Here is a 12,367-nt window from a genome sequence, read left to right on the forward strand (position 1 = left end):
GAACAGAATCAATTATTTTGGTACAAACAATTCACCACAAAAAAGACTCAATATTCAGGAAAATTCAGAAGTGCTTTAAACTGTGCAGTAAATATGTATGACAAACTCAAAACAATGTAACTTAAAACATACTGCAAAACAGTGCTGGCTCTCATTTCAGTGGGAGAAATTTTCATGGACATGTGCAGCTAGAATTTTACTTTGGAGGAAATGGGGTCAATGCAATTCTTAAGCATGTGTGCAAATGTCCGATGGATGGATGGACCTTTATTAATCCCTCGGGTGGGTTCCTCCGGGAAATTCAGTTTCCAGTAGCACAGCACCGACAGAAGTTGCATGTTACAGATACACTAAGGGAGATGAGAGTAAGGATACAGCACACAGCCCCACTCCACTGACGACCTGCTGTTGGCCAACACCCTCAACGACTTTTACTGCTGGTTTGATGAGACATCAAGCAGCCTTGACACCTTCCCCAACAATAGAGACACTTTGGTCCATCATCCCCCCACCTCCCCACTCCCACCAGCACAGAGCCATCACCACCATCAAAGACTTCACCCACAGGAGCCCCCTCCTCCCTCCACAGCTATGAGGATTTCACACCACCTTCTCCCACTACAACCCTTCATATTCATGAAGCAGATGTGAGGAAGCAGTTTAACCCTTTAGACCTACCACAGAACCAAGTCCGCCTGAGCTTATCTTTATATTTTTACATGTTGTAGTGCCATTTTGGGAGTATTTCAAGTTGCTATACATCAATACAACCATTATATCCCAAATTTTAATCATATGTATGCATTAAGTCATCAGTAACTACATAAATGGCAAAAGTGGTATTTTTACACAAATTTCTAGTTAAAGAAATTTCAGAGGTTCATCCCTCAAAATTGTAAATGTAAAAAAGTTGCATAAAACAGTTTCCAAATTAATTTTGAGTGTCTTCATAGTTTTATTTTTGAGATACACCAATTTGTATATACTGCAGCCACCAACTTTGAAATTCTCATTTACATGACTTATTTAAACATTCTCCTCTTGAATGCAAAATTCTTAAAATTTTATCCTTTTAAGAGTAAATAAATCTGAAAGCTGTTCCATCCTAAAAGAGTACAACAATGTGTAGTTTATGATGTTCTAAAGGTTTCAGCAGCTTTTTGAATTTGTCACATGTGTGGAAAATTAAGAGTGAGCCTTCATATCGTACTGTGAGTGATGCTCGTCAGCACACAAACCCAGAGTTTCTCTACAGGAACACAGAGAGAGTTATTCCCTGTACTGTAAGGACACATTCAGCATTGTGCAGTAAATCCAGATCATCCCAGTTAAATGATTACATGGATGTGAGTGTGATCGTCAGAGCAGCACTGATCAGTGTCAGGTTATAATGTCCAAGGTGTACACAAACACTAAGTTTGAGTGTGTGCAGTGAGACTTCAGTCAAAGCATTTAACTGGGGTGTGAAAAAATAAGCTGAACTCTACAGCTTGTTGTGGTCCCCTGTGGCTTTAGGTGCTGACATGCCTCCCATCTGTCCTCCAGCATTTTCATTTACAGCCATAAAATATCTCCACATGTTGCTCCTCTTTCTCACTCTCTGCAGTCCAAATGCGTTTTCTGTGTGTAGCTGAGTCATGTGACGGCACAGTAACAAATCCCAGCAGGGCAGAAAGAAGGGGGCGGAGCAAAGTGAGTCTGCCGCATAAGAAGAGGTGTTCACACAGACAGAGCTGCTTTTTCATCCACAGAGAGTAAATAGTGAACCTCCAGGAGAAAAACAAACCAAAGTATCGATCATAAACCACTACCAACGTCTGGATCGATATCTGCATCGATCTGCCCACCCTTGTCTCCTGGATCGTAGCTGAGATCAGCGTGAACCACGTGGGTCTCTGCTCCCTGATCTGTTTCCTGTGTTTGGAAAGAGTTCCAGCTTCATCACGGAGTTTCTCTCGGTTTGTGGGCTCATCTAAAGGTAAGCACCGAGCTAACTTCAACACTAGATTTACTAACCCTGTGCAAATTTGCAGAAATCCCTTGAACCCAACACCTACTAGAATTACTGACTTTTTTATTTTCTGGTGCAAGTCCCGAGGTGTTAATCACCCCTGCTGAGATTTGTACAGGTCATATGCTCGATTCTCCTCCTGCTTTTGTTGTACAAACCACCCATTGTCTTTGAGGCCTGGCACATTTGCTTTTGCACACACATACAAACGCTGCAAATCTGTGTTTATTTGACAGTGTAAGACAAAAGCAGCAAAAATAAAAACTGTACCAAGAGTACAGTCTTAAAGGCTCACTATACAAACAATCTGGAGACATAAATATGGACACGTGTATTGAAAAATATTGATGTATATATTAGGGCTGCCACGATTAGTCAACTAGTCACGACTACGTCAACAATCAAAATCGTCAACGACTAATTTAATAGTCGACACGCCGTTTGAAGCTTTTTAAGATCCCAAAAGACGCAGAAATAAGCAGTAGGATTTAAGATTGTAATAACGGACTGAAACAGAAGATGGCAGCACTGCATGTACAATGATGCCAGCTGCTGTTAAACCCCGAAGAAGAAGAAGCAGTTTCCGGTATCTAGCTGTGTCCAAATTCAGCAACCGCATCTTCCTGTGCCCGCATTAAAAAATATATATATGAAAATATATATATATATAAAATAATTATATATATATATATATGTATGTATGTATGTTGAAACGGGTGGGGTAGGGGAGGTTATTTATCTTCTTGTGACAGAAGCCAGTTTGTCTCGTTCACTACAAAGAATCGACTCTTAGAGCAAACTTGTTCATGAACTTCACATCACTACCAGCCTCGGGTTTAAAACTAGTGTTAATGGAGGGAGTTGGAAGGTTCAGTTTGTTTCACGACTGCATTTCACACTGTCCCGATCCTTTTATTTGAGTTTGAGAAAAAACAACCAACATTCCAGAGAAGTCCAGTCAAACAATGATTTATTGATTACACGTACGCAGGAGAGGTTTGCAGCGTCACTCACTTACAGAGATCTCAACTAGGAAGTACACATCACACTACTTTTGTATATTAAAGTCCAGCCTCACAATACGTAAGCAGATATCATAATATGCATCATTTACAGTTATAAACAGTTAGACACATTTCCTTTTTTAACTCTCTTGACTTCTATAACACTTAAAAACTGTCCTCACCGTCTCACACTGTGTTTCCTGCTGTTTTTTCTCCTCGTACACGTCTCTGAAACATCCGGAGTACATCCTGTGCTAATCTCACTGAGCAGACGTACAGGCACTTTGCAGGCCAAATGTCTCTCACCTTTGCCCTAGAAACAAGTCTAATATTTATCTGTGTCTGTAAGCGTGTTTGCATTGACCCTCAAAAGACTGAATGCCAACTCTCATGAGCACATTTGCAATGTGTGTATGAAAATGAGTATAACTACTTATTTAATAAAAGCTCACAAAATACCACTAATAAAAGGCCGGTTAGAATAATGTATTTCCCACAACTCACTGCCTCTGTTTGTATCTCTGTCACTGCAGGACCAACGTGGACCGAGAAGTCAGCGCTCTCAGGAGGCCGACAAATTCGTTGAAGAAAGAAGTGGAAGAAAAAAATACAACTGTGACGAGTTTGGGAAAGATTTTACTGTGAAAGCTTCCCTAAAAATGCATCAGGTCATCCACACTGGAGAGAGACCGTTCAGCTGTGATGAGTGTGGGAAGTCTTTTACCCACTCTGGAAACTTAAAAACACACAAACTCATCCACACTGGAGAGAGACCGTTCAGCTGTGGAGACTGTGGAAAGTCTTTTACCAAGTCTGTAAGCTTAAAAAGACACCAACTCATCCACACTGGAGAGAGACCATTCAGCTGTGACGAGTGTGGAAAGTCTTTCACGCAGTCTGGACACTTAAAAACACACCAACTCATCCACACTGGAGAGAGACCGTTCAGCTGTGGAGACTGTGGAAAGTCTTTTACCGAGTCTGGAAGCTTAAAAAAACACCAACTCATCCACACTGGAAAGAGACCATTCAGCTGTGACGAGTGTGGAAAGTCTTTTACTGAGTCTGGAAGCTTAAAAACACACCAACTCATCCACACTGGAGAGAGACCATTCAGCTGTGACGAGTGTGGAAAGTCTTTTACCACGTCTGGAAACTTAAAAAAACACCAACTGATCCACAGTGGAGAGAGACCATTCAGCTGTGACGAGTGTGGAAAGTCTTTTACCGAGTCTGGACACTTAAAAACACACCAACTCATCCACAGTGGAGAGAGACCATTCAGCTGTGACGAGTGTGGAAAGTCTTTTACGCACATTTCAAACTTAAAATCACATCAACTCATCCACACTGGAGTTAAAGCGTACACCTGTGATCAGTGTGGCAGAGCTTTTACTCACAGTAACAGCTTACAGAGTCATCTAGTTACCCACTCTGGAATTAAGGCATACAGCTGTGATATTTGTGGAAAAACTTTCAGTCACATAAAGAGCCGAAATACACACCTACGCATTCACACTGGACATGATGTGTACTGCTGTGATCAGTGTGGCAAACAGTTTGCTACAAACACAGAGTTACAACGTCACATGTTTACCCACACTGAGGAACGACCTTATAAATGTGACCTGTGTGAGAAGACTTTTAAATCTCCATATTACCTGAAAGCCCACCAACAGATCCACACCAGAAAGACTCTACAAGTGCAGTTACTGTGAGGTATGTACTTTTATTTTTATCTTGTCATTTTTATCTTGTCAGCCCGACTGTTTGAAACAACTCTGCTCATCAAATTCTGTTAGCATGTTAGCAATTCTACTGCATGGAAAAACACCTCTGAATGATTATTCAGACTCTAATCACAGGTTTTTAGGCATAGTGTTTGAGAATTGTATTACTGTTATTGTAGCATTAAACTAGTATTAGTTTAATGCTTTTACTCTTATCGTTTTTATAGCACATTAAGTTGAGCTTAGTGTGATAATGTAAACAGTAAAATGTAATTGGACTTTGGCAGAGATGCTCTTTATTTCAGGCGATGTTCAGGATGAAAATGTTGAAGGACTGACTTACACTGTGTTTGTGTCTTTGTTTAGAAGCAGAGCGACACAGATGGATCCAGTTCTCAACCCTGTCATCGCTGTGGGAAAGACTTTTTTTGTGACCTTTGTGGAAAAACTTTCAGTCATCGAAGGACTTCAACGTAATACATCAACGTAAACACACTGGAGACAAAATGAACTACTGTAAAGAATGTGGGAGAGGCTTCACCACTTCAAAGGACTTCAAACAACATGAACTCCTTCACAGTGGCGTTAAAAAGCATGTCTGCGATCAGTGTGGGTCATCCTTCATCAGTGCACGTCAGCTTGAAAAGCATAAACGAGTCGACACATGAGAGAAACCATACAAGTGCAGACACTGTGACAAAACCTTTTCACAATCATGTGATCATACTAAGCATGAACGCAGACACATGAAAGAGAACTTCATCTGTGAAAGAGTTTGAGTAATCTCAGTTCATACTCCACTCACAAACGATTCCATGTTACGAATAACCTGTTACGTCTTGATTCCCACTTTTAAGTAAATCTTGTAAACAGTACATTTGCATAACGACTGAAACCGGCCCAATGAATGAACAATGGGCTGTGAGGTCAATTTCTTGATCATTAATAAGCAAATTCTTATGACCATTGATGAACAACCACTGGTCAATGGCCATGAGTACCATTCACAGAGTAAAAATTTGCATAATGATTATGAAGTAACTGTTTTACTGTTACCAATGTTCAAAAACATTTACTAAATTATCTCCTCTGTGCAAACATAAGCCTAATCATGCAGGACTAAAATCATTGCCATCTCTGGATCACAGTGAATCTGCAGAGACAGAAAGATCCTCTTCTGGTTTCAGGGTCAGACTTAAACCCTTGAGATCAGGCTCCACAGAGTTCAGGTGGAGTCTTCTGTAAAGATCTGATTAGGCACCTATGAATGAAAATGTACCTCTCGTTACATTTTAAGCTTTCTAAACTGTTCTACTGTAGTGTTTGTGTTGAGTGGTTAGCTTTGTTCCAGCAGTTTGATTAAGAAATCTGTTTCCTTTTTTTTTTTTTTTAACCTTTCCCTTTTGGTTCTTTTGCCATCAGAATTATTGTCTAAAGGCGAAGAAAGATGCCCAACGGATTTACTTTACCAAATTGACCATCCCAGCCTTGCAGTAATGGTCCATTTGATTCACCTTTTATTGTTTATTTTATTTTCACTTGCTGAATACGGGACAGACTTGACTGGGGGAAAGAAAGGGGAGAAAGAAAGAGGGAAAGAAAAAAAACTGAGAGGGACGGGGAAAAAGGGCAAAAAACAAAAACCAACAGAATAAGCAGACAAAAAATACATATATCGATCACCTGGATCACCTGTTGAGAAAGAAAAAAGAAAACAAGCAGAAGAAAACGAGAGTAATAAACAACATCACAATGATATATGGGAATATGACAGTAAATACTAAATATTAAACATTATTGTGTAAGATCGACAGCGCACAGTGTGCTTTGAGGTAGGAGCCAAAAAGGGTGTAGTTTGTGTGTGTGATCACCTGTGTGTACACCTGTGAGCATGAACGCGCTTGTTTTTAAAAGGTTCCTTCATGTAATGATCTGCTAGAGGGTGTGGGGGGCCACAGTCCCATCCTCCAGGGCATGAAGCAGGTATGGAGGAGATCGAAACTCCAGACATCCAGAGGCCCCCAGAACACAAGAGACCAAGGAAGACCAACAGAGGGGCAGCCGCGCCACTATCCCAGAAAGAGCTGAGGAGAGTCCCAGATGAGGGGTCACTCAGCAGCCGCGGAGCAGAAGCCAGGGGGGGTTGCAGTGACGTGCCCGTGAGCTCCGCCGGCAGCCAGCTGCGCCTGAGTGACCGAGCCCCGGGCCGAGAGGCCCATCCCCGAAGTGGCCCGAGCGAGCCCCAGGCTCCAGGCCCCAATAAACAGCCACCAAGGAGTGAGCCGGTGTATACCTGGGCACCCATCCCCGGACACAAAGAACCACCAACGCACCAATGTCTGAGGGCGTCCGCCACTGGCAGGGGAAGTGGTGGGGGGAGATAGGCCTCCAAACCTTGGAGGGCCTGAGATGTCCCCAGAGAGGTGGCGTCTGATACCCAACCTGACATATAGACACAGACATACAGGCACACACAGATACAAACAGCCATTCCCACCCTCATGCTCTCATAAGCAATTACTCCACACTCAACCAACGTGGAGACAGACATAAAGAGACGCTGTACACACAATCATACTCCCCAAGCGTACTCTAAGAACCGGGTCTAGGTACCCTTGCCCCTGGAGGGGAAAACTGCACCCAGACCCAGGTGGTGTTACCCTTTTCCCTGCGGTGGGGAGAAGCAGACCGCCCCGACTCCGCAGCAGCAGGGAGGCCCCACATTCCAGACCCCAGTCGGACGGCCAACTCCTCCTCCTAGCCCCCCCGCTCCAGCAGGCCGCAGAGAACAGGGGTGTAGGAAGACTCCAAACCTCCCTCCACCCGCTCATATGTAGTGTTGATGTATGTGTGTTCTAAGGTGCATTTAAAACCCAGGAGGGCATGGAGCTACCTGCCAGAGCAGCAGGTAAGCGTATAGCCCCTCCTGCTAGCCCTCAATGTCTACGTGTATTTAAAATTGAGAGGTGGGCAACGACGCCAGGGGTGAGGTGTACACCCTGATGGTCTTCTGGATGACGTGTAGCGTGCCCACCCCCAAGATCCTATATGTATGTGTAATGAGAGTGTGAGTAATGTGAATGTCTAAGTTGTGAGATAAAATTGAGGCAGAGGCAGCCAGAAGGGGACGGGACGGGGGGGGGACGAGGGGGGGGATGCCTCCTCTGCACCCTGGTGACATACACCTACCCCAAGGCCCTGCATGTGTGGGTGATTGTGGTGGAGCGGGAAGAGGGAGGCAGCTGGAGATGGGGAGGGAAGGAAGGGAGGGGCAAGTGACCCCTCCCTGGGGCAAGCTCCCCTGCTGACCCCAGTAGGCACCCCCATACTCTGCAACCCACCAGGGAAAGGGGGGCAGCGCCGCCCGGCCCCACAGAGCCCGGGACAGTCCACCTGACCCCACCACAGAGAAAACTGCACCCACCCCATCATCCACTCATCTTCCAGACTACACAAGACAATAGACGCCCAGGCTGAGATCTACCTCCACCTCTCCTGTATCTCCCCCTTCTGCAGAGAGAGTTCCTGAAGAGAGGAAAGCTCCTGCAAGATGTGACAACCTCCCCCACCAGTTGAAGAGCCCCCCAGGTGGCTCGGTGCACCGAACTGGTGGACAGAACCAAAGAGCGTGGATATAATTGTCCGGTGAATTGGTTTGGCAGTGTGAGCAGTTGTTGGTAGACGTAAAGCCCATCTTGAACATCCGATGACCTGTATAGTGCACTCTATGTAGTATTTTGTATTGAATTAATTGAAGACTGGGATTTCTAATTAGATGAAAGGTTTTTAAGCAAATCTGAGACCAGAAGTTTTGGTCTAAGTTAACTGATAAATCCGCTTCCCATTTTGCAATAGGAAGTGATATTAATTCATCTGTTTTAGAAAGCATTCTGTATATTTTGGATAGTAATTTGGGGGTTTTAAGAGTAAGAAATTGAACCACACTTGGTGGTGTTTGTAGTTCAACTTGACCCAGTTTAAATTTCTTTTTTATTATGGATTTAATTTGTTGATATTCTAAAAATCTTTTCTTGTTGATCCCATATTGTGTAACTAGTCTGTCAAATGAAATAAATTCTGTTCCTTCTAGTATATGTTCTAAATATTTGATTCCTTTACCCCTCCAATCTGGAAAGTTTATCATATTATTGTTTTGTAATATGTCAGGGTTGTTCCAGATAGGTGTACGTTTGCATGGGATTAATGAAGACTCTGTCAACTTCAGAAACTCCCACCATGCTGTCAGAGAGGAGCTGATGTTGATGCTTTTGAAGCATTCATGTCGTTGGATGTTTGAGCTGATAAATGGTAGATCTGAAATCTCTAGATTATTGCAAAGTGCTTGTTCTACATCTAGCCAAGGTTCATCTAAGAGGGTATGTTTTAGCCATCCTGAGATAAACTGAAGCCTGTTGGCTAAGAAGTAGTGCTGAAAGTTAGGTAGTTCCAATCCTCCTTTATCCTTGGTCTTTTGTAGTGTTTTTAAGCTTATACGTGGGGGCTTATTTTTCCAAAGGAATTTGAACATATATGAATCTAGAGATCTGAACCAATCTTGCGGCGGTTTAGTTGGGATCATTGAGAATAAATAATTTATTTTTGGTAATACCATAATTTTTATAGCGGCAACCCTTCCCATGAGTGATATGGGTAGACATTTCCACCTAGCCAGATCACCTTCTACTTTCTTTAAAAGTGGGATATGGTTTAATTTAGTTAGATCTGCAAGCTTGGGAGAAACATTAATACCTAAATATTTTATATTTCCCGATTGCAGTGGAGTAGAAGAGGAATTATGGAAGGAGCAATTAATCGGAAGGACTGTAGATTTTGACCAGTTAATTGAGTAATCTGATATTCTTGCAAAAGAGTTTATCAATTCAATCACCCCAGAGATATTGGTTTGTGAATTTTGGAGAAAGAGTAACACATCATCCGCATAAAGGCTGATTTTATGTTCCACGTTCTTGCATTTTATGCCCTTAATTACTGAATTCTGTCTAATTGCTGCTGCTAGTGGTTCGATAAAAATTGCAAACAGTGAAGGGGAGAGTGGGCATCCCTGCCTGGTGCCCCTCAGGAGACAGAAGCTGGAGGATGTCTGGTCATTTGTTCTGACACAAGCTGTTGGGGATTTATATAATATTTTTAACCAGCTGATGAAAGAAGATCCAAAACCAAATTTGTGTAAAGTTGCAAATAGAAATTTCCAGTTAACTCTGTCAAACGCTTTTTCTGCATCTAAAGAAAATATTGTAGTTTCAAGGTTTTTACTGTATGAGTAGTCTATCAAATTAAGTAATCTACGTGTATTAGTTGATGAGTGCCTACCTTTTATGAAACCAGTTTGGTCAGGATGAATTAAGAGGGGGGTTATTTTCTCTAGTCTCTTCGAGAGAGCTTTGCAGATTATTTTGAGGTCTACATTTATAAGGGATATTGGACGATAGCTTGAGGGATATACAGGGTCTTTGCCTGGTTTTAGCAGGAGATTAATGTTTGCAGAATTCATATTTGATGGAAGTCTGTCATTTTCTTTGATTTCCAACAACGTTCTGTAAAAAACTGGTGCTAGAATCGTCCAGAATTCTTTGTAGAATTCTGCAGGAAAGCCGTCTGGACCTGGAGCCTTATTATTAGGCATACTTATCAGGGCTTCCTGGAGTTCACCTGATGTCAGTGGCGAATCCAGTGCCATTGCTTGAGTGTCTAATAATTTTGGGAGAGTTATGTTGTCTAAAAATTGATCAATTTCCTTTTTAGATGGGTTTATTTGTGGTGAATACAACGTTTTATAGAAATCCCTGAAAATGTTGTTTATTTGTTTCGGGTCATATACTGTGTTCCCAGATGAATCTTGAACAGCACATATAGTTGTTTTTTCTTTATTTATTTTTAGCTGGTTTGCTAGAAATTGACCGGATTTATTACTATGTTCATAATTTTGTAAGCGTAGTCTTTGTACTAAGAATTTTGTTTTTTTTATCAGTTATCTCATTTAATTCTATTTTTGTTTTGCGTATTTTGTTCAGTGTTTCCTGATCTTGGTGGGACGCGTAGGCTTCTTCTAGTGATTTGATGGTTTTTTCTAATTCCTGAATATTTTTGTTTTCTTTTTTCTTTTTATGTGATGAGAAAGAAATTATTTTACCTCTCATCACAGCTTTCCCTGCTTCCCATAGAACAGAAGCTGATGTTCCGGGAGTGTCATTAAAGTCTAAATATGAAGTCCACTCTTTTTTAAAATATTTAATAAAGTCTTCATCTTTAAGAGAGAAATCTGTTTCCTGTTATATTTTTATTGAATGCATTGATCCATGTGTTCTGCAGTTTTTTTTCAGCTTGTTTGTGTTATGAAATCCTGCAACAGTTAAACCAAAATTTTATATGTTAAATAAAGAAATGGTTTACTGACAAAGAGTTTTAGCCGTGATGTCATTTCCTGTTTATAAGAGCAACACCTGAAGTAACCAGTGTTTAAAGTCAGAGTCAAATTATGTGTCAGCATGACCTTGTGAAAACTGCTTGGCGATGCTTCACTATATTATCTGCTAACTGTTAGGGCGTAGAAGGACGAAACTCCCAGGGTGACCAGTGGCAGGAGCTACCTGATGCAGAGAGTTGAGTGTGGGGGATATAAAAGAGAAGCTGAGGCATCCCAAGGTTAAAGCTGGCATAACTGAACTTTAATGTTTGATGTGTGCGTAATTAATAGCTTGACCGCAGCTCCTTCCGTGTTGCAGACTTTATTTGCAAAATTCCACGACAATGCTCGGGTAGACTGTGGTCTGTAAATGATGCTCAGTTGGTACTAAGGGACGCAAATTGTTCCAAACAAATAGTCTCCAAACCATTACACCAGCAGCAGGATGGATCCATGCTTTATGTTGTTAAGAACAAATTCTGCCCCTAAAATCTGAATGTTGTAGAGATTGAAAAATGTTGCCTGGTCTGATGGGTCTCAATATTTGATTTTCCACTTTTGTTGATCTCAAATGTAAAAGAACTCACCACCACTTTAATCACACTCTAGAACTTGTTTTAACATATGGCATAGAAACTGAACATTTAACACTGTTTTCTGAAAACCCTCGCTGATCATTTCCTAAACACATTTAAATTTACAATAATGGATTACACAGCAGTGGGGAGTAAATTTCATCACAGTAGATGCTATGCAGATGGCACCGAGCTTTGTCTAGCCATGAAACCAGATGACACACACCAATTAATTAAATTGCTGAAATGTCTTTAAGATATAAAGACCTGGGTGACCTCTAACTTTCTGCTGCTGATTGTACTTTGCCCTAAAATTCCTAGAAATATAGTATCTAACCAGATACTTGCTCTGGATGGCATTACCTTGGCTTAAACATCTCAAAATATCCTGTCTCAGTGTGACGCTGAAAAACAAGTTCATGCATTTATTATTTCTAGACTGGACTTCCGTAAATTGATATGATCAGGATGTCAGAAAAACTCCCTGAGACGCCTTCAGTTAATCTAAAAATGATGCAGCAAGAGTACTGACAGGGCTTACTTCTTGTTCCTTGAGTATTTAAAAGTAGAATGGGAGCCAGAGCCTTGAGTTTTCAGGTCCCTCTGCCTTCCAGTTGGGATTG

The 12,367-nt window shown here is 41.7% G+C and overlaps 1 pseudogene; it reads left to right on the plus strand.

Annotated features, from left to right (window-relative positions):
• Nucleotides 1–3,674: 3,674 nt before the first annotated feature.
• On the plus strand, nt 3,675–11,370 carry LOC135932248 (gastrula zinc finger protein XlCGF8.2DB-like; annotated as a pseudogene).
• Nucleotides 11,371–12,367: the final 997 nt, after the last annotated feature.

This window comes from Pelmatolapia mariae, linkage group LG20 (genome assembly GCF_036321145.2).
Source record: "Pelmatolapia mariae isolate MD_Pm_ZW linkage group LG20, Pm_UMD_F_2, whole genome shotgun sequence".
Taxonomy (NCBI): Eukaryota; Metazoa; Chordata; class Actinopteri; order Cichliformes; family Cichlidae; genus Pelmatolapia; species Pelmatolapia mariae.